Below are 21964 nucleotides of genomic sequence, written 5' to 3' on the forward strand. Positions count from 1 at the left end.
ATGGGACCGCGATATCCGATGTTGGCTTGCACGCGCCCACACGAACATTGAGAACTATGCAGTAGAACTCACCCGCCAGAGCTGGCGCAACATTTGTCACCAGATGAACGAGATTCCTAACGCTCGTAACACGTGGAACCTTCTCCGACATCTAATGCACCCGGCTGGAGACGATCTCCGAGCACGCCAACAGCTTGAGCGAATCTTCCATCAGTATCCTGGCACGCCAGATGAGCTCGAACAAGAGCTCATTGACACCTACATCTGCCCCGAACCGGCAACCAGCCTCCTCCCCCTTATCGGGGCTCCGCAAACCCTGGCTTAGACGCCCCAATCGCTTTAGCGGAGGTACACCCAGAACTCAATCCCCTCAAGACCAATTCGGTGGCCGGCCCCAACCGCATTTCTAACACGGTGCTTAGGAATCTAGATGACGCCTCTATTCACGCCCTCACCGACTACCTTCAAGAGTGTTAGGCCAGCGGTACCATCCCGCAGGAATGGAAGTGCGCCAAGCTAGTCTTCATCCCCAAACCGGGAAAACCACCCACCTTGGCCAACATCCGTCCCATCTCTATTACATCCTGCGTTGAGAAGTTAATGGAACACGTTATCCAGTCCAGACTTCTTCGCTACCTCGAAGACAACCACCTCCTACCAGACACGATGTTCGGTTTCCGTCCTCAATTAGCAGCCCCGGACATAATGCTTCTTCTCCAGCACCAGGTAGTGATGCGTCGCACATTAGACACGAAAGTAAGCGTCGGCCTCGATGTTACCAAGGCCTTCGACAGTATCCTCGATGAAGTGATTCTTCAACGACTCCAGACTCTCGGCATCGTACATCGCACGTATGCGTACGTCCGAGACTTCCTGACCGACCGCAAGATACAACTCAGCGACGGCACGGGACATCCCTCCACCATCTCTCCTGGCAACCGTGGCACGCCTCAAGGCTCCGTGCTCTCGCCACTGCTTTTCAACGTTGGACTGTAGGCCTGCCCAAGCTTCTGGCTGACATTCCCTACCTACACCACAGCCTTTATGCTGACGATCTTATTGTTTGGATCACTCACGGCAGTAACGGCCAGATCGAAAAGACTCTCCAGACCGCCATCGATCGCGTCGGAGACTAGATACAGTTGGCCTCAGCTGCTCGGCGACTAAGTCAGAGTCACGGGTATAAACTATTTACAAGATGTATTTACAGGAGATAGATAGACAGCAGCTGAGAACACAGAGAGGCTGTTGCCACTTCGTCCTCTTCTCCGTCGTCGACATTGTCTGCCTTCCTCATCGTAACACAACCCCCGGCGGAAAAAGCACCGTCCCGGTGCTTCAGAAGAGGCCATCGGGAAGGGCATAATAGGGCTTAAGCCGAAAGACGTGTACGACGTCGGGTGATGTGTAACCGGCTGCCACGACGGATTTCACTGGGATGATCTCATACGTGACATTGGTCACTTGACGTTGAACGCGGTAAGGACCTTTGTAGCACGGAAGGAGTTTCTCGGAGAGCCCCACACGTCGGCAAGGGGACCAAGTAGTACGAGAGAGCCTGGTGCAAAGTATGTCTCAGGATGGCGGCAATTGTAAGCGTGCTTTTGAGTTTCCTGCGATGCCAACAAACGACTACGGGCAAGCTGGCGCGCATGGTCAGCGTGGGCGATGGCGTCGCGGGCATAATCGGTCCGTGAATTCCGTACCAAGGGGAGTGAAGCGTCCAATGGTAATACAGGGTCACGACCGAACAGCAAGTAAAAGGGGGAATACGCAGCAGTATCGTGGCCTGACGAATAATAGGCGAACGTGACATATGGTAGCGCAATATCCCAGTCCTTGAGGTCGGGTGAAACGTATTTCGATAGCATGTCAGTGATGGTCCGATTAAGTCGCTCAGTAAGGCCGTTGGTCTGGGGATGATAGGAGGTAGCGAGTTTGTGTTTGGTAGAACAGGAGCGTAGGATATCGGCGATGACTTGGGAGAGGAAAGTGCGGCCACGGTCGGTAAGGAGCTGTCGCGGGGCGCAATAGACTAAAATTATATCCCGGAGTAGGAAATCGCGACATCAGTCGCGCAGCTCGTGGGAAGCGCTCGAGTGATGGCGTAGCGCGTCGCGTAATAAGTAGCAACAGCGATCCACCTGTTGTCGGAGCTGGACTCAGGAAAAGGGCCAACGAGATCCTCTGGCTCAGTTTGAATCTCGATCGGCTGTAAGTACCCGGCAGGAATCATTGCTGGCTATTTCCGATGAGGCAGGACTTCAAGCAGCTACTTATCACCGTATGGAGCGCGGTAGGCCGGGCCAGTAGAAGCGGAGGCGCACGCGGTCGTAAGTGCGAGCAACCCCAAGGTTTCCGGCAGTAGGTGCATCATGAAGCTCTTGAAGCCCAGTTAAGCGCAGATGTTGGGGAACGACAAATAGAAGGGGAGGAGCGTCAGGGTGAAAATTGCGGCGGTACAATATCCCGTCGTTGAGGACGAACCACCATAACGATGGATCATTGGGAGCAGATTCCAATTGGTCAATGAGGGTCCTCAAGGTAGCGTCACGGCGTTGCTCGTGGGCCATGTCCAAAAGCTGGGAAAAGGAAAGAACACTTGCGGAAGCATCCGTGTCGGCGTTGTCGGGCGTGGGTACAGGGTAACGGGACAAGCAGTCAAAGTCATTGTGTAGGCGATCAGACTTATACACCACAGAATAGGAATACTCATGTAGCCGCAAAGCCCATCGTCAAAACCTCCCTGTGGGATCTTTTAAGGAGGAAAGCCAACAGAGGGCGTGGTGGTCCGTTACAATAGAAAAGGGCCTGCCGTATAAATAGGGGCGCAATTTTGCTACTGCCCACACAAGTGAGAAACATTCGCGCTCGGTAATAGAGTAATTCTGCTCCGAAGGTGACAAAAGACGGCTAGCGTACGCGATAACTCGTTCACGCCGTGCTGAATTTGTGCCAAGACGGCACCGATGCCGTGGCCACTGGCATCGGCGCGCACCTCTGTAGGGGCTGACGTATTGAAGTGTCCTAGAATCGGCGGGGTGGTGAGTATGGTGGTAAGGCGAGAAAAGGCGGTGGCCTGAGAGTCTCCATATCAAAATAGCACACTTTTCTTTAGAATATCTGTCAGAGGGCGTGCTATCGTGTCAAAATCTTTAACAAAGCGACGGAAGTGAGAGCAAAGGCCCACGAAACTGCCGACAGCTTTTTCGAACTGTGGGACAGGAAAATCTTTCATGGCGCGAATTTTCTCCGGGTCCGGTCCGATGCCAGACGCAATAACGACATGTCCAAGGACTGTAATTTCATGATGGCCGAAGTTACATTTCTTCGAGTTGAGCTGCAGAACGGCCTTGCGAAAAACAGCACGTACAGCTGAAAGGCGCTCAAGGTGTGCTGAATGTTGGCGAGAACACAATAACACCATCTACGTAGCAGAGGCAAGTCAACCACATGAATCCTTGGAGTAATCAGTCCATCATACACTCAAAGGTAGCCGGAGCGTTGCAGAGCCTAAAAGGCATAACTTTGAAGTGGTAAAGACCATGAGGCGTTATAAAGGTGGTCTTTTCACGATCGAGATCATCCATAGCGATTTGCCAAAATCCGGACCGTAGGTCGATGGATGAAAAATACTGTGCCCCGTATAGGCAATCAAGGGCGTCATCTATACGAGGTAGTGGGCAGACGTCTTTCTTCGTGATGCGGTTGAGGTGCCGGTAGTCGACGCAGAATCTCCATGTGCCGTCCTTCTTTACTAGCACAACAGGTGACGCCCAGGGACTTGTCGATGGCTCAATGATGTCTTTCGGGAGCATCTTGTCTACTTCTGTTTTGATGACTTCGCGCTCCAAAGCTGAAACTCGGTAGGGCCGCCGATGGATCGGAGGATTATCGCTTGTATGTATACGGTGTTTGACAAGAGGCGTCTGGCCTAAGGGACGGTTGTTCAGGTCGAATATGTCCTTGAACATAGCAATAAACTGCGGAGCTGTTCAGCCTCCACAGGTGTGAGACTCGGGGCGATCATTTTCTTCATGTCGTGGTCCGTACAATTGGTAGACCTGAAAGGTTCACAGGACGTGTCGACGGCAAAAGTTTCAACGCAGTGAACTTCTAAAGCAGTGATCGTAGCCAGGGTAATATCTTTAGGCAGAATTTGCTTTGTGAGCCCGAAATTCACTATAGGGAGATACGTGTCTGTGACTCGCAGTATTGAATGCGGAACAGTAACGTTGTGGCTGAGAACGATGGCAGTTATAGGAGCGGAGATGTAATCACCATCGGGAACTGGTATAGATGGCGCCTTTTCGATGTATGTCAAGGCCTTTGGTGGAACGGGACCAAAATCAGTCGGGTCTCAGGCGAATTTCGTTAGGTGTTGTAGGATCATCGTCCAGCAGAGGCAGGTCAAGACGCACAGTACTCGAGGATCAATCGATGAGCGCTGAATGTACAGAGAGGAAGTCGAGGCCTAGTATGAGGTCATGGGGGCACTGGTCAAGCACAGTGAAAAGGACGACAGTATGGCGGCCGGAAATGCTCACACGCGCAGTACACAATCCGACCACGGCCACAATGCTGCCGACGGCGATTCGTACGACCCGAGTAACGGCAAGCGTAACAATTTTCCTTAAATGGCGGCGAAGGCGCCTGGTCATAATCGATATATACGCTCCGGTATCTATGAGTGGTGTGACGGGTGTACCATCAACGTGGACGTCGAGAAGGTTACGTTTCGTAAACAGCATCAAAGGAGGATTTTGCGGTGAATTAGACATTGCAGCACTACCCCGAGGTAGTGCTGCAATGCCACATTGCCACATTGCCTAGTTTTCCGGCAGGGATGGTCCTGGGTAGGTCGGCAAGGGTGAGCGGTGAAGCTGGGGTGGACGTGGCTGGTGACGTTGAGGCGAGGGCGAGCGAGTATAGCGGCGAGGAGAGGTAGTGGCGTCGGAAGCGTCGTAGAAGCGACGGGGTGAAGAACTGCGGGGCGAACTTGAATTCCAGAAAGTGTTTCGAGGCGGGGACGACCAACATCTACAGCAGTGCCGGGAAACGTGACCGATTCGACCGCAGCAGGAACAGATCGGCGTGTCATCAGGTGTACGCCAGTCCGAAAGATTCCGGGCACTGTAGAGATAACGGGCGCTGTACGGTGGACGGCGATAGGACCGAGGCATAGGAGCAGGGCCGGTGTCAGGACCACTCAAGGAGCAGGCGCTGGGGAGACCCATATTAACGATTTCCTGGCGAGCCACAGACTGGATCAGCGATATCGTGCCAGCAGTGTTGGTCCAAGACGTCTGCTGAGGCGAGACAGGAAACGCTGCTTCGAGTTCGCGGCGCACAATGCGGGTCACGTTTTCACTTGGTGGTGGCAAGCTAGATTGGTCGGTTGGGTCAGTGCAAGAAGAGGTCGCTGAAGTATTTGGAAGCCGTGTAAACTGATTATGTATACGGCGACTCTTCGCCTCCTCGAAACGGCGGCATTCCTTCATGATGGCGTCGACAGTCGATAGGTTTCTAAAGACCCGAAGGTATAATGCGTCGTCCGCGATACCTTTCATAATGTGTCCAACCTTGTCCGCCTCTGGCATTGACGTGTCGATTTTATGACAGAGGGCGAGCACGTCCTGAATGTAGGAGACGTACGAATGGGTAGCAGTTTGAGCACGCGTGGCGAGTTGTTGCTTGGCGGCTAGCTGTCGACCTAGTCGGATTACCAAAAACGTCGGACAGCTTCTCTTTAAAGAACTCCCAGCTGGTGAGCTCTTCCTCGTGTGTATAATACCACGTTCGCGGTGTTCCGTCGAGATAGAACACGACATTGACCAGCATTATGGTCGGATCCCACCTTCTCACCTTGCTGACGCGCTCGTACATCTTCAACCATTCTTCTACGTCAACACCATTGAGGCCGTTGAACTTGCCGGGATGTTGCGGCTGAGGTAGAGCAACGTACTGGGTCTGCGTAGTCGGCGATGCAGCTGCAGACGCGGTGCCTGCCGCTGGATGCATGTTCCCAGGCTGCGCGAGACATCCGCTGCGCAGCTCCGGGGCGAAGACGCGTACCTCGCACCTCTCACCAAAATGTCACGGGTATAAACTATTTACAAGATGTATTTACAGGAGATAGATAGACCGCAGCTGAGAACACACAGGGGCTGTTGCCACTTCGTCCTCTTCTCCATCGTCGACATTGTCTGCCTTCCTCACCGTAACAATATAATCATCCCGTCCTCAGGGCAACACCCACCAAAGATACTTCCTGAAATCAACCTCCAGGTGCAAGGCAACCCCTTCCCTCGTACAGATCACACCAGGATCCTGGGCCTACAGCTACAGGCAAACGGCAACAATATATCGCTCCAACGCATCGACAAGTCGGTGGTACAGATCGGACGTCTTATCAAGCGAGTCTCCAACAAGCACCGAGGTATGCGATAGTCCAACCTTCTGCGCCTCGTCCAAGCCTTCATCTGCTCCCGCATCACCTACCACGCACCTTACTTACGTCTCATACGCGCCGAAAGCGAACAGCTAGAGGCGTCACTTCACAAAGCATACAAGACGGCCCTGGGTCTTCCCATGTCCAGAGCTACTCACAAGCTTATGGCTCTCGGCATGTCCAACACCGTGAGCGATGTGATCGAAGCTACTCTCACCACCCAATACGAGCGGTTGTCACTCAAACACGTTGGCCGAGTGGTACTGTAGCAAGTTGGGATCTCACTAACGAGGGCGGCCCCCAATTGTATTGAACTTACACCGGAATATCGTCGAAATCTCTGCATCTCTCCCATTTCCAAACGGATGCATCTGGAACACCACGCCGAGACACGGGCCGATCGTGCACGTCAATTCGAGAAACGCTTCAACGGACGTCCGGATGTCACGTATACGGACGCCTCTTACCACCCCTCGAAACCAGCGATGGTGGCGGCAGCCCTCGCCCTGCACCGTAGCTGTTACACAGCCACAGCCTGCAGCATTCCCAACGCAGACACAGTCATCGCAGCAGAGGAGGTTGCCATTGCGCTTTCGCTAACTGATCTTATTACCAAAGTCGTCATAAGTGATTCTCAACGGGCGATCCGCAATTACGATGCCGGCCGTATCTCTCGCCCGGCATCAAACATTCTACTTTCTACTCCCCCCTCCTCCACATCCCCCTTATTCCTGTGGGCTCCAGCCCACGAGTCGCTCTGCGGAAACGTCCAGGTGCAGACACTTGCTCGATATCTTAGCTGCCGAGCCGAGTGCAGGATCCACCGCCCAGATTCCCCTGACACCCCTATTTCGCACGATTCTCTACTCACCACTTACACAGACATCCTCCAGTGCTACCGACTCGGAAGATGCATATATCCTCCCGCACACCGTGATATAACAAGACGCGAGGCCGTCCAATGGCACAAACTACAAACAGGCAGCTTCCCACACCCCCTAAAATCTTTCTGCAACAAATAACGCCTAGGTGCAAACACTGCTCAGCTCCGGCCACTCTCATACACATGTCGTGGACTTGTACGCATTACAGCACAGACAACGCAAATATCCCAGAGTCGTGGGAGTCCCTCCTGCGTACCTCCGAGCCAGCATACCAACGCCGGCTCATCCAGCGTGCCATGGAGGCCGCGGAATCCCAAGGGGTCCCCGCCGACCTCCTCCGGCGTTTGGACTGGTCCCCTCTTTTCGGGCGAAATAAGGAATTCACCACCACCACCACCAGGCTTTGACCAGCCACACCCCGGCAAGTGTGGTGGTACAGCTTGGCCATGACGTCACCGGGGAGATAAAGCTCAGAGCCGGCGCGACGGCGGCACAACTTTCGTTGACCCTGTGGCGAGTACATGTAGCATTGGCATGGGATGACCAAAGAAGATCCGGACACCCGAAGAAGAAGCCGCTCATCTTGAAGTGCGTCGCGAGGCCAAGCAAGAATCTGCGCCTCGGCGGCGAGTCAATTCGGAATACCGTGCGTAGTAGCACTTAGCACTTCCTAGCAAGATTTAGCCAATTGTAGTAAAACATGAAAGAAGCTAGGTCGATCACCAGCTCCGCTGTTTACTCCAGCCTTGCAACACTAGTGCAAGCTGCACACGTTCTTGTTTTCGATATGAGGGCGCGTTCCACCGCCACTTTTGTGACTGCTTGGTGGACATTTTTGGTAGCCAGTGGCCTCAGGACGCCGAAGAGGATCCTTTCTGCTCTCCAGTTTTCGGAACCGGCAGTGTATGAAATGTTTGGGCAACTTGCTGTTGTTTTACTTTTATTGCGATATCACTTATATGGACACTCCAAGTGACTTTTTGCCGTCGCCGTGAGGTTCTGTATATATTTAGGTATAGACCTACACCATGGCGCTACGTCACGAAAATGCGGTGGCGATGTCGTCGGAATTTAGTTTCGCATGGTAGGCACTCCGCCGCCGAGCCGCCGCCCGTGTCGCGCCTACCACAGCAGCCGCTGGGTTTCGCGGGTGGTTGTGCGGTTCCATGTGTGAGGTCTTTATTCTATGATCTTACAACGAAGGAAATGGAGTATGTCGACGTGCTGAGTTGTGTCGAAATACGCAAGAGGCTAAAGTTTTCATAGGTTTTCTGTTGATGAAAACCGTCGCAAACAATGGACCACCGTGGTAAAAAGCGAAAGTTGGATTGTCATACCAGATCATCCATTGCGCGCAAAACATTTCGTAACCGTTAAGCTTCTCTTATTTTGAGTGGCTTGCATGAGCCAACCTATGATCCTAGGATCGTTATTAGCGCGTCATTACAGTTTCTTGCCGCACTGTGGGAAAGCTAGATTAGGATTAGCCTTTAATGTAGGTCGAGCGAGCAGATGCCCCACAAAGCACGTCTCATTCAAATTTATTTTCAGCTCAAAGAATTGCGCCACTTGCAGTGTAGATCACACGTTCAGATACGCAGGTAGCACAGTCACAGCTGAGTTAATTGCAGTGTGGATGTCATAAACGCGCCTAAACGTGTCAATTAAATTTTGAGGGCGAAATAAAATGTACAGCGTTAGTGCAGATTTGGAGCGATCGGACGGCCGCGGCCTACAGACAGACTGCGCAGTCCTACACAGCCGGCGTCGCCGTCGGGACGGTACCTCGCCGGTTCCATCACCGATCGCTTCTGTCGCCGCTCACGGCGACGTAGAAATTGGCTACAGCCTGTTTTTAACTTGAAATCGTTTTTAATAGAACAAATATCTCGAATTTTTTGCAAGTATACTACGTTTCCTTTCTTAATCGCACCAAAGACACCGTTTGCTATTCGTTTGCTATTCGCACCAATTCATTTAGACGCACGTTAATCGTGTTTAGATCGCATGCGCTTTCAGGCCGTCACTGCGGCGGTAAGCGAGCTAGGCCTACCGTCTCGTTCGGCCATATTCCGATGGGGGCGAAATGCGAGAACGTTTCCCTAGTGTACGCTAAAGAACGTCACGTAGTCAAAATTAATCCGGTGCCCCACTAACGTGTGCTTCATAATCAAAACGTGGTTTTACCAGCCTCCACCCCCATCCAATTAAAAAAAGCACCATTCCCGCGTGCAAGCGTGGGCGCCAAAAGTGCGCGGAGCCTACGTGACGTCGCTATAGAGGCTAAAAGATATTGACGGTGCCTAACGCTGTTTACAAACATGGTGTAGGTCTATACGTATGCTATATACCATGGCATGCTATATTACATGCGGTAAATGCGGGTTATAGAACCTGTACAGTACCTGACCTGAACAGTAAGTACCCAGAGCAGTCACGCTACCGTCATTCGAGGAAGTGATGAACAGGATACAGAGGCTCCTTCTTTAACTAGCTATAAAGTTAGAAGGCCCATGCAAGACATGACCGGGGGGAAAAACGGCAGTAGAAGATCAAAGATGGAGGAGACATCATGCTTGAAAAGCTTGCGGCCCTTTACACGCCATGCCCCATGATTTCAAATGTACCAGAGAGCTGGAAGAATGCCAACATTATACTAATCCATAAGAAGGGAGACGTTAAGGAATTAAAGAATTATAGACCCATTAGTTTGCTTTCAGTATTGTATAAAATATTCACCAAAATAATTTCCAATAGAATAAGGGCAACACAAAGAGAACAGGCTGGCTTCAGGAAGGGATATTCTACGATGGATCACATCCATGTCATCAATAAGGTAATCGAGAAATATGCGGCGTACATTCAAACTCTCTATATGGCTTTCATTGTTTATGAAAAGGCATTAGATTCAGTAAAGATATCAGCAGTCTTATAGGCATTGCGTAATCAGGAGTGCAGGAGGCATACGTGAATATCTTGGGAAATATCTACAAAGATTCCACTGCTAACTTGGTTCTCCACAAGAAAGGGGTCAGGGAAGGAGACACAATCTCTCCAATGCTATTCACTGCATGCTTTGTAGAAGTATTCAAGCCATTAGACTGGGAAGGCTAAGGAGCGAGGATCAACGGCGAATATCTCAGCAACCTTCGGTTTGCATATGACGTTGTCCTGTTCAGCAACACTGGGGACGAATTGCAACAAATGATTGAGGACCTTAACCGAGAAAGTGTAAGAATTGGGTTAAAGATGAATATGCAGAAGACAAGGATAATGTTCAATAGCCTGGCAAGGGAACAAGAATTCAGGATCGCCAGTCAGCATCTAGAGTCTGTAAAGGAGTACCTTTATCTAGGTCAATTACTCACAGGGGACCCTGATCACGAGAAAGAAATTCGCAGAAGAATAAAACTGGGTTGGAGTGCATACGCCAGGCATTGCCAAATCCTGAAAGCGGAGCTTACCACTGTCGTTGAAAAGAAAAGTGTACAATCATTGCATTCTACTGGTGCTAGCATATAGGGCAGAAACTTGGAGGCTAACAAAGAGGAGGAGGTTTCTTCATGCCAGAATGAGATTGACCGCATGAGAAACACAATGCAGTCACTTGAGGCACGAATTGGCGATTAAAGAGCCATAGCGGAAGATACATTTTAATTGGTTACCAGAATCTGAGAGGGAAGATGCTGAATCGCTGGAAAAGACAATAAGGGTATTTTTCAGGACATCCTTCAAGTAAATTACACTGATTTAGAGTGCATTGGAGAGACGAAACGCTGGAAAGTCTAGACCCGTGATTCTAACGCTAATGGTCTCGGGGAATAAAGTTTAAATTCTAAATAAATGTTATAAACTGAAAAATACTGAATATTCTATTGGCGAAGATTTCTCGCAGCGATTACGTGAGGTCAAAAAAAGTTATGAGCAAGCGAAAGAACCAACCGTGAAAAGCATGGCGAGGTTTCTTTGGCTTTTAACAAACTGTATATCAATAAGGTGGCCTATGTATGGGACGACAATAAAAATGATAAGTGCTACCGCAAGAAAATCGAAAACAGCAAACCAAATTTCCCCGTGACGTGCAGTTGCATGCACATTCAGCACACAACTTTAGCTGTTTGAGTGGCCAAACCAACACTTCATGACAAAGAAACGGCTAGCTGTTTTAGTTCCAGATGTTAAGTCAAAGAAAAGTTAACGCATGCTTTTAAATATTATTACCAGGAGCATTATTAACAAAAACACAGTCTGGAACGAAAGTTAGTTGAACGTAACCCTCACATTACAGTCCTTATTGAAAACTGGTTGCAGAGCGACATAGCTGACGACTTAGTCTTTCCTTCACTTATAAAGTTTTTCGGAGACACAGAAATCAGAGATGCGGACGGAGCAGTCCTTGTTAAATCTTCAATTGAGGCAGTAGTACTCGACGACTTTCGCGATCTAGAGGGTTTGAGAATAAACAAAAACACCGCATATCCACGGAGTGAGTGATATGTATTCCATATGCAGCCTCTTGTGGCTGCATACTTATCGTAAACGTTGCTTTTCCTGCTTGTGCGCGAACCGCTCCTTTAAGCAAATTGTATGTATTTATTGAGTATGTTCACTTTTGTGCGTGCTTATGTTCTTTGTTTGGATACAATGGTTTCACTTTTCTCTCTTTTTCTCCTTTTTTGTAATGTATCTCATTTTGTAACCACTCCTGCATGTGCCCGAGGAGGGCCTGTAGTATTGTAAAACAAAATAAATAAATAAATGATGGGTGGGCGAAGCACAGGCTGGGGGATTATTCGGGCAAAACGCCCATCGGAAGCTGGCTTCCAGAAGCGGAACGTGGCGTACATATACTATATATATATTCATACATATACATACTGTACATGTGTACAGTATATACAGCGCTTCTTCGTCTTTCTGGGGTTTTACGTGCCAAAACCAGTTCTGATTAAGAGGCACGCCGTAGTGGAGGGCTCCGGGTTAATTTTGCCCACCTGGGGTTCTTTAACGTGCACTACAACGCAGGCACACGGACGTTTTTGCATTTCGCCTCTATCGAAATGCGGCCGCCGCGGCCGGGATTTGATCCCGCGACCTCGTGCTCAGCAGCGCAGTGCCTTAGCTGACTGAGCCACCCCGGCGGGTAGTATATTCGGCCCTTGTGCACCGCAGCGCCCCTAGCTACGGACGAGAGAGAGCGCGCGTCGGGAACGAGAGAGAAAGAGAGCACAGCTGCGCCTCTAGCGGGAGCGGCGAGTACTAGCGTGGCTACGACGGCGCGACAGGGGACAGCGCTCGACCCTAAGGAGCTTCGCTCCTAAAATATATTGCTGCGATCATAGCTTCGTCCTAATAGCATTCTACACGCCACCTAACCCTACTTCTAATTATCTAATTAAATTACAACTTATGTACTTCTGTCAAAATAAGAAAGGTTTTAACAGCAAAGCTGTTCTAGCTAACCGTAAAAACGGGTGCCTCCTGTCGCGAAATTGCCGAGCTACGACGTCACTGCGTTGCCATCTGGCGGAGCGGCGTTGGCCTCACCTCCTCTCCGTGCCGTGCACATTAGTCTTGACGTGGGACGTTAAGGAGAGGGAAGGAGAGACTGTGTGCGGCGCGCGCAATGCTCGGGAGAGGGAAGGACAAAATGAGAGTGAGATAGAGAGAGAAAGAAATTGTAGCAGCACTAGAGTGTACTAGACAATGGCGGAGTGGGCCGAATGACGCTCTCCCGCTGAGGCGCCGTGTGTGGAAAAATTGTGCGATGGCGCTGCAAGCGAACTGGATGGGGCTGTTATGATCGACTTGGAACTCTGCATCTCAGTTGTGGGAAACCAAACCCGCGCACGTTCCCGTGTCGGGGCAATTATCTTAATCCCCTAGTGGCGGTTATGATATTACTGGAAACTGTACCTCTCAAATGTGGGAAACAAGCCCGAGCGCCTTTCCCGTGACGAGATAATCCCCTTCATCCCCGAGAAAGCGTCAAGCCTCTACGACCTGAGCAGACGCAAAGGGCGAGCTACCAAAGGAGAGGACCCGAGGGGGAGGAGGTCGTTAACTTGACCACCCGACAGAGGACTGACACTTCCACAAGTTCCCTGAAGGAGACATTGGCTACCACAAGACCTCGAGGGGTTATTTCAGGCCGTCCTGGCCCCCGTGTTAGGCAGAACCGCTCGAGACTCGGATAGAGTCAAAACCATGTACCAATGAAGTGAATACAATCTTTTCTAATTTTTTCATCATCACGATGCCCGCCTTCATCGCCATCTCCTGATTCTTGCGGTGACGACCCACCTCACCCGATCGAGATTATATCAGCTGGTTGGCAGCAATGGGATACTCCACCCTTCGTCCTGGCTTCAGCAGAATGGTGAGCGCTTGACTTTCTTTGAGAATTTGCCAGGTTTTAGCTTGTGTGTTTTCTAAAACGGTGAATTAGTTTCTGTACGTGCAGGCTCCTGTTGAAAGCTTCCTCACGTCACAGCAGAGTAAGAAAGTCCTCGTTCGGGATTGACCATGGATTTGGGCAAACGGAAAAAGCCAGAGTTGTTATTACTTTGTGAAGAGCTGGGAATTGAGGTCAGGAAAATTCAGAGAAAGCCACAGCTTATTGAGGCGATTGAGAAGTGCGGGGCTCTTGAGGACGAAATTTCAGAAGCATGGGAAGAGATAGAGAAACGAGCTGAGAAAGCTGAGCAAAACGCTGCAGAAGAGAAGGAAAGGCAAAGAGCTGAGAAAGCTGAACAAAACGCTGCAGAGGAGAGGGAAAGGCAAAGAGCTGAGAAAGCTGAACAAAACGCTGCAGAAAAAAGAGAAAGGCAGAGAGCTGATCAAAAGGAAGCTGCAGAAAGAAAGGAACGCGAGGAACAGAGAGCTGCAGAAAGAAGGGAACGCGGGGAACAGAGAGCTCACGAACTAAAGCTAAAAGAAGTAGACGTGCAGCGGGATCTGGCCAGGCAATCAGCAAATAACCTCTCAATAGATGAAAGACGTTCAGGTGAAGTAGGAGTGAAGATAAGGGATCTCATACCATCGTACAAGGTGAACGATGACATGGGTTTGTTTCTCGTTACTGTTGAACGAACCTGCGAGAGAAACGGGTTGGCACTAGAGAGTTGGCCACAACAGATTCTGACCGTTCTTCCTGGCGAAGCAACCGAAATAATTGCGAGGCTAACGAAGGACGAGTCAGAGGACTATCAGAAAGTAAAAGCTGCGCTGTTAAGAAAATATCGGCTCTCAGCGGAGGCTTTCCGCCGCCGTTTTCGGGAGGCAGTTAGGACACCGGGCGAGTCTTTTCAAGATTTCAGTTATAAGCTGAAAGCCAATTTAATTGAGTGGCTAAAAGGGGAAGATGCGTTCGGTTGTCACAACAAGGTTGTGGAGCTAATCTGCAAGGAGCAGTTCTATGGGTCCTTGAGCGAAGAGATGCGCCTGTGGATTCAAGATAGGTCGGGCGAAAAGGACTTAGAACGTGCTGCAGTACTAGCAGATGAATTCGCCGCACGTCGCGAATACGAGAAAACGCGCGTCAGTCCATTAACGAAATTCAGCGAAGAGGAAAACAGGCGCCCTTTTCACAACGAGAAAGCTGGAAGTGGGACCAAAGACGTGCCGACAGATAATTTAGGCCAGAATAACAGTGCAGCGAAAGACGAAAGAAAAACAGAAAGGGCGTTTGAGACTAGAAAACCGGTCGTCTGTTTCCGTTGCCAGGAGCCTGGACATCTTGCGATCGGCAGTCGGAAGCGTAGGATTGTTTTTTCTTTCGTTAATGACGACGGCAACTTGGAGCTCCTAGAACCCTACCTTCGCGACCTCGCAGTGAACGGAACGCCATGTAGGGTACTTAGGGACACGGCGGCGACAATGGACATCGTCCACCCTGCGTATGTGCAACCTGAGGATTTCACCGGGGAACACGCGTGGATCCGGCAGCTAGTTGAGGAGAATAGTATTTGTTTGCCCATAGCCAGTGTAAAGATCGAGGGGCCGTTCGGATTATTGCTGACTGAAGCAGCAGTATCGCAAAGTCTGTCCAAAAAATACCCCTACTTATTTTCAAATCGCTCGGAGATGCTGTTAAAGAAGAAGGGCTTGAGTTTTGGCGACCATACGGTCCAAGCTCTCCCGCGTCCCCCGGCTCAGGAGATCGCGGCGGAGATTAGGCACGGCAACGAAGAAAGGGATAGGCCTCATGACTTAGGCACTCAGGAAGCACAGCACATAGCTAAGGAAAGCAGGGGAAATGGTGCTAGCGACGAGGCCTCCGGCTCAGTGTGCATACAGCAGCAAGGGATGACAGAGGAATTAGAAACTAATTTGGAGCTGCCACATTCGGAGGGCTATTTAGACCATTTGAAGGTTGTTAAAGAAGGAATCGCGGCAGAAGAGAGCAACTACATCGCGAAGGTAGAAACAGTGGCTCTTCCGGAGGACGTTCCTTGCGGAGACAAGGCTTGTTTCAGCAGCCCTAAAAAGGTCAAGGAGGCGCTTAAAAACTCCCTTGTACCTCCGCATTTGAACGACGGTCCGGAATCGTCCAAAGGAGAGGAGACTGATATGGCGGCTAAACAGGACAGGAATCGGACGATCGGGGATTGCAGAGGCACATTCGGTGACCGCCTGGCGATGCAAAAATTTTTCAGACGGCGCAAACGAGCAAAGTATTTAGCGAAGCGCAAATTCGAGAAAGACGCCACACGACAGCCCGTAATTCAAGGGAACAGGCCATCACGCAGAACTCCAAAGGGCTCGTTTTGGTGGTTAAGAAAACGGAGACGTCACCAAAGGCGGATGACAACAGAACAGGGCGCGTCTCCGCGAGTAGGACTGCGGCTGAAAGGGGAAACCTGGCTGAGGTACGCGCGCACGCACAGGGCCAGTCAAACAGTCAATGAGGGGGAATGCGACGCGAGAGCGAGGACAAAGGAAGAATGGCGATTCTCCTCGCGTTTACGGAAGCCGCGGCCACACGACTTGACAGGTGACGGGAGGGGGCAGTGTATGTCTGGCACCCTTTATTGCCCATGGCGAGGCCCAATGACTTTCAGATTGCGACCTAATCGAGTGCGCATTAGGAGGTAGTAATTGTCGAATTGGGCGCCTCCATAAGGTTCCCGTCTGTAAATAGAGCACGTTGCATTTTTTTTTCATTTGTTAGTTATTAAGACCTTATTTCTTTTAATTTAAAAGGTTCCGCGTTAATCTCGGTGATTCGTTGTGATGATTGTTATGCGCGCCAGTTACGGGAATAAAACTGCGAAGCAGGTTTTGCGACGGTGGTGGCTCGTGAACGCGCTGTTTTTGTAGATAGGCATTGACCATTGGAGGTTTGTAGAAACAAACCATTTTGGGTAATTCAATGCTTACAGGGTAGGTGCGTTTATCGGCTACCATTGCAGATAGAGTATGGCTTTTGGTTTTCTGGCTTTAAATGCCACTTTATGAATCAGCTTAATTAGGAGTTCAAGCGGTCATCAGAGCGCAGTACATTTTGCCTTAGAAGCGCTGGTAATGGCACATACTATTGACCCAACGAGTAACTAACTCACTGCGCAGCATTTATCCGTCTGATCATTTTCAATGCACTCGCAGTCTCTCAATAAATGTGGCTTTCCCGGGCAGAAGAAACAAAAACTTTAGGTATTAGGTTAATTGAAATATGCACTTAAGTCTAGTTTTTTTCCTTTTGTTAATTTTCGGGAAGCTCGAACGAGGGCTGTAGCAGGGGCGTAGCCAGGGGGGGGGGGGGCGGTTGGGGCGGTTCAACCCCCCCCCCCCGAAATTTTTTCCGCAACCCCCCCCCCCCCCCCCACTTACCCGCCCTTTGTTTTCGTCGCTTCGCGCTGCCATAATTCATGAGACCGGTGCTACTATGACAATTTCATTCCTGGGCGCTTCCGTTTGGTTAGTAATTTACAGCGAATCATGTCTGCATATGGAAAAAACTGTCACGGTGTTTGTCAAGGCTTTGACACTCTGTGAAGTTTTGGGCGAGAATGTGGCGGCCGCATTCCGAAGCAACAAATGCGGCAGCCGCATTTTAGATGATGGCGAAAACGCTCGAGGCCCGTTTACTTAGATTTAGGTGCACGTTAAAGACCCCAGGTGGTCGAAATCTCCGGTATACATTTCCGCCGCTTCCCCTCAGGTGCCGGTTAGGCCGCGCTCGCGCAGGATCTTAGGCTACGTTCACACTTGGTCTCGAAGCTGTCGGAAGCGGCAAAATCTTGCAAAAAATCCGCCCGCCTAGGCGGCAAAACAGGCAGAAAAACAGGCTGCGAGCCAAACCAGTCTCGGGCCGATTTTTTTTTCGCTATGTCGAAGCGGAAACGCGGCGGAAAGTCGTTCTGCTTCACTGGAAGCTACAGTAGCATGTAAACAACCGGTCGTAAAATTGAACATGGCACCAGAAGTGTAGGCTGTAATGCTGATCGACGCGATCAAGAACCAGCCCTTGCTCTACGACAAGAGTGGCACTAAAACGTACTGTCAGCAATACTCGCGATAGTGTATTCAACGTCGCGCGACCGGAGGTGCCGCAACGAAGCCTTGGCGTGACCCAACTTCTCGCGCTTTTGCAAAGCCAGGCGAACCCACCACCGCCGTTTCCGAGGTGTCCGCGTCTTCCGTTTATTCATTGTCCATTTCTAGAAAACAAGTAGGTAGAAGTATAAAAGCCATTTCTTCTTCCACTTCCACGGCAGACAATAGTTATGCAGATTCCTCGTTGGCGCTCCATAATTCTCCTCGCACGTGTACGGTATGTTGCAGAAGTCGCGGGGTGCTTTTCTCGTCGCGACGATAGATTGGGAGCGTAGGTCTCACGTAGGACGCGCAGGCTTTGGCGAGCCCTAACACAAGGGCCAGCCCGGGTTTTAGCTGTGGTGTACCCGTTGCCCCTTTGGTGTCTTGGAGGCGCCGACAATACGAAATGATGAAATGTTATTACAACTTGTAAATAAAAGCTATTAAAGAAATATTCTCACGCCTAGGCACCAACCTGTGACTCAGCGCTACCGCGCCCGTGTGCGGAGAATTACGGAACGCCAACGAGGAATTTACCGAAGGTCGCAGATGAAACGCGAAGTTGCGTAAAATGATCACTTTTGATGACGGTACGTGGGTCAAAGAATGAACATACCGCTCGAAATAATGAGATAATGAGCGCCATCACGCCGACAAACGTACGCAGACGAGATGGATCTGGACGAAAACGGCAGCGGCGGCCGCGGCGGTAGCAAAACAAAACAAACTTGGACAGGCGCGGAAAAAATTTTCAGGCCGCTTTGGCCTTTCCGCCCGCTTGCCGCTTCCCAAGTGTGAACGTAGGCTTAAGGCCCATTCACACTTGCGACTAGGCAAGGTCGCGCGACCAATTGCGACTGGCGACCCGAAAACTACTCAAGACGAACGATGTTCACACTTACAAATGCGACCGACGAGTCGCTAAACCGAAATGTATCACGATATGCCGTTCACGTCTGCTTGAAAAGTCATCGCCGCGTAAAATAAGCGTCAGCGTATACGGACGTCCTGTTCCTTCGCATCTGATTGGTTCAGCTGTTCTGCGACTGCGGTCGCGCGACTGAAAAATCGAGCAGTGAGCGACTGGCCCGAAACGGTCGCATGTCGAGAAAATCGACCATTTGCGACTATACTTGCGACACTTGCGACTAGGCGAGGTCGCGCGACCAAGTTGATCGCAAAGCGACCAGTCGCAAGTAGTCGCAAATGGTCGCTTTTCTCGAAATGCGACCATTTCGGGCCGCCCAACTTGACCGCCCGACAGAGGTCTGACACTTCCACAAGTTCCCCGAAGGAGTCATCGGCAGGTTATGATCTTCCTGGAATCTGTATCTCTCCCATGTGGGAAGCAAGCCCCAGCGCTTTTCCCGTGACGAGATAATCCCCTTCATCCCCGATAAAGCGTCTCACCTCTACGGAGCAGACGAAAACGGCGAGCTGCCAAGAAGGAGGACCCGAGGGAGAGGAGGTCGTCAACTTGACCACCGGAGAGAGGACTTCCCCGAAGGAAACCTCGGCCACCACGAGGGGATTTAAGGCCGTCCTGGCCCTCGTGTTAATCAGAACCGCTCGAGACTCGGATAGAGTCAAAACCATGTACCAATGAAGTGAATACAATCTTTTCTATTTTTCATCATCACGATGCCCGCCTTCATCGTCGTCTCCTGATTCCTGCGGTGACGATCCACCTCACCCGGTCGAGATTATATCAGGGCCTACCGCAGCGATTTGGTGGCGCACAGCGTACAATCGGCCGATATGTGTAGCGTGCGGCTACGCAGGCCACGTCGCACGCCACTGTAGTCGCGTACAGTCGCCTAGCGCTATACCATATGCGCCAAGTCGTATGGTGGATTCACCGCGCCCATATTACGATGATGAACCTCCTGCTGCGTCATCACCATTCCGCCCGGTCTGCCAACATCCGCCGCTCACCCTCTCCACGTCGACGCTCCCCATCACCGATGCGGCCTCGTCCCGAAGCTCGGGAAGAGGAAAACTAGTCGTCGCAGTCCATGAGGCAAGGGCTGCGACGCCGTCGAAACGCGAAAGTCCTCAACGTAGCCCGACCAATGTGATAGATGCGTTAGTTGACGGTGTGCGCATATATGCCCTCGTAGACACCGGAGCCGCTGTATCAGTTATGGACGCAAAGCTTTGTCGCTTCCTTCGAAAGGTCACGACGCCCCTTGCTGGATTTTCCCTCCGCACAGCACGCGCACAGCGTATTCACCCGATAGCGGCGTGCACCGCTCGTGTTCTCATCGAGGACGTTGTATACGCCGTCGAATGCATTGTAATTTAATCGTGCTCCCACGAAGTTATCCTGGGGTGGGACTTTCTCGCCCGCCACAATGCTGTCTTTCATTGCGCACGGGCCGAACTAGAACTGTCGCTGATGTCAGATATGACGCTTGCCGATAATGCTTCTTTTGTGCACAAGCTACTCGTCAGGCACAACACCAACGTACCTCCGAACTCGTCAGTGATTGTCGCTATGCATTGCAGCAGCCTCTCTGACGCCGTCGCACTACTTTCTGCATCCGGCCGCTTTTATAATCGAAAAGGTCTGCTGCTACCTTTTGCGACAGTGAACTTCAAACAGGGCTGCACAGCTATTTTTGTCTGTAACCCCTTGTCATACCCTGTGATGCTGCCTCAAGGCGAATGCCTTGGCTGTGTGGAAGCGATCGACGCCGTACAAATTACGGATGCTCCCGAAGACACGTCCTGCGCCAGTTACAGCACGCACGGTTCTCTCTCTACGTCCGACCCTTTGTCTACAGCCACAGGTGTGTTCGATTCATCTATTGCCGATGGCCTCGCCCCAGCTCAGCGTTCTCAGCTTCTGCGCATCTTAGAAAAATTTCGGTCTTCTTTTGATGTCGGGCAACCTTCCCTGGGCCGGACGTCTGCTATCACGCACCATATTGACACTGGCTCCCAATCGCCATTGCGGCAACGCCCATATCGCGTCTCTGCCGCAGATCGTCGCGTGATTAATGAGCAAGTTGACGAGATGCTTCACCGCGAAGTGATCCGACCCTCAAACAGTCCATGGGCATCTCCTGTCGTCCTTGTGACGAAAAAGGATGGCTCTGTACGGTTCTGTGTAGAATATCGGCGCCTGAACAAGATCACTCGCAAAGATGTATACCCACTACCGCGAATCGATGACGCTATCGATAGCCTACAAGGAGCTGAATTCTTTTCATCTGTAGATTTACGCTCCGGCTATTGGCAAGTGCCCATGGCTGACGCCGATAGGCCGAAGACAGCCTTTGTCACACCCGACGGCTTATACGAATTTAACGTCATGCCCTTTGGACTTTGTAATGCGCCAGCAACCTTTGAACGCATGATGGACAAAGTTCTGCGCTGCTTGAAGTGGCACACGTGTTTATGTTACCTAGACGACGTTGTTCTTTTTGCCCCTGACTTCACCAAGCACCTTCAACGCCTTCGGCATGTTTTGACGTGCCTAACAAACGCTCGCCTACAACTGAACCTAAAGAAGTGCCGATTTGCAGCGCGGCAGCTCACGATACCGGGTTACGTCGTCTCGAAGGATGGAATCCTCCCCGATCCTGCCAAACTTCGTGCCGTCGCCGAATTCCCGAAACCGACGTTCGTCAAAGAACTGCGCAGTTTCGTAGGCTTGTGTTCATACTTCAGGCGCTTCATTCGTAATTTCGCCACCGTCATATCGCCCCTGACGAAGCTCCTTGGAAGCAACGGACCCCTCCATTCGTGGCCATCCGAGTGCGACGAAGCGTTCGCAAAGCTCCGTCGTTTGCTGAAGTCTCCTCCCATTTTGCGCCACTACGACCCAACGGCACCTATTGAGAGAGAGAGAGAGAAACGTGGTGGGAAATGCAGGGAGGTTAACCGGAAAAGATTCTGGTTTGCTACCCTGCACTGGGGGCAGGGGAAGGGGAAATGAAAGGCGGAAAGAATGTGGAAGAGAAAAAGCTGTCACGAAGAAAAAATTCAAGGAATTAAAAAGAAGAAAAGGAGGAGGTTGGAAACGTCTGCGAGAACTATAGACTGGCAGATAGTCCACTCGATCGCAAAAACTTCAAGAGTGCCT

The 21964-nt window shown here is 51.0% G+C and overlaps 1 pseudogene; it reads left to right on the forward strand.

The window, feature by feature from the left end:
* The first annotated feature begins 600 nt into the window (after window positions 1–600).
* LOC125940296 (uncharacterized) overlaps window positions 601–21964 on the forward strand; it is a 43097-nt pseudogene continuing 21733 nt past the window's right edge.

This window comes from Dermacentor silvarum, chromosome 9 (assembly GCF_013339745.2).
Source record: "Dermacentor silvarum isolate Dsil-2018 chromosome 9, BIME_Dsil_1.4, whole genome shotgun sequence".
Classification (NCBI taxonomy): Eukaryota; Metazoa; Arthropoda; class Arachnida; order Ixodida; family Ixodidae; genus Dermacentor; species Dermacentor silvarum.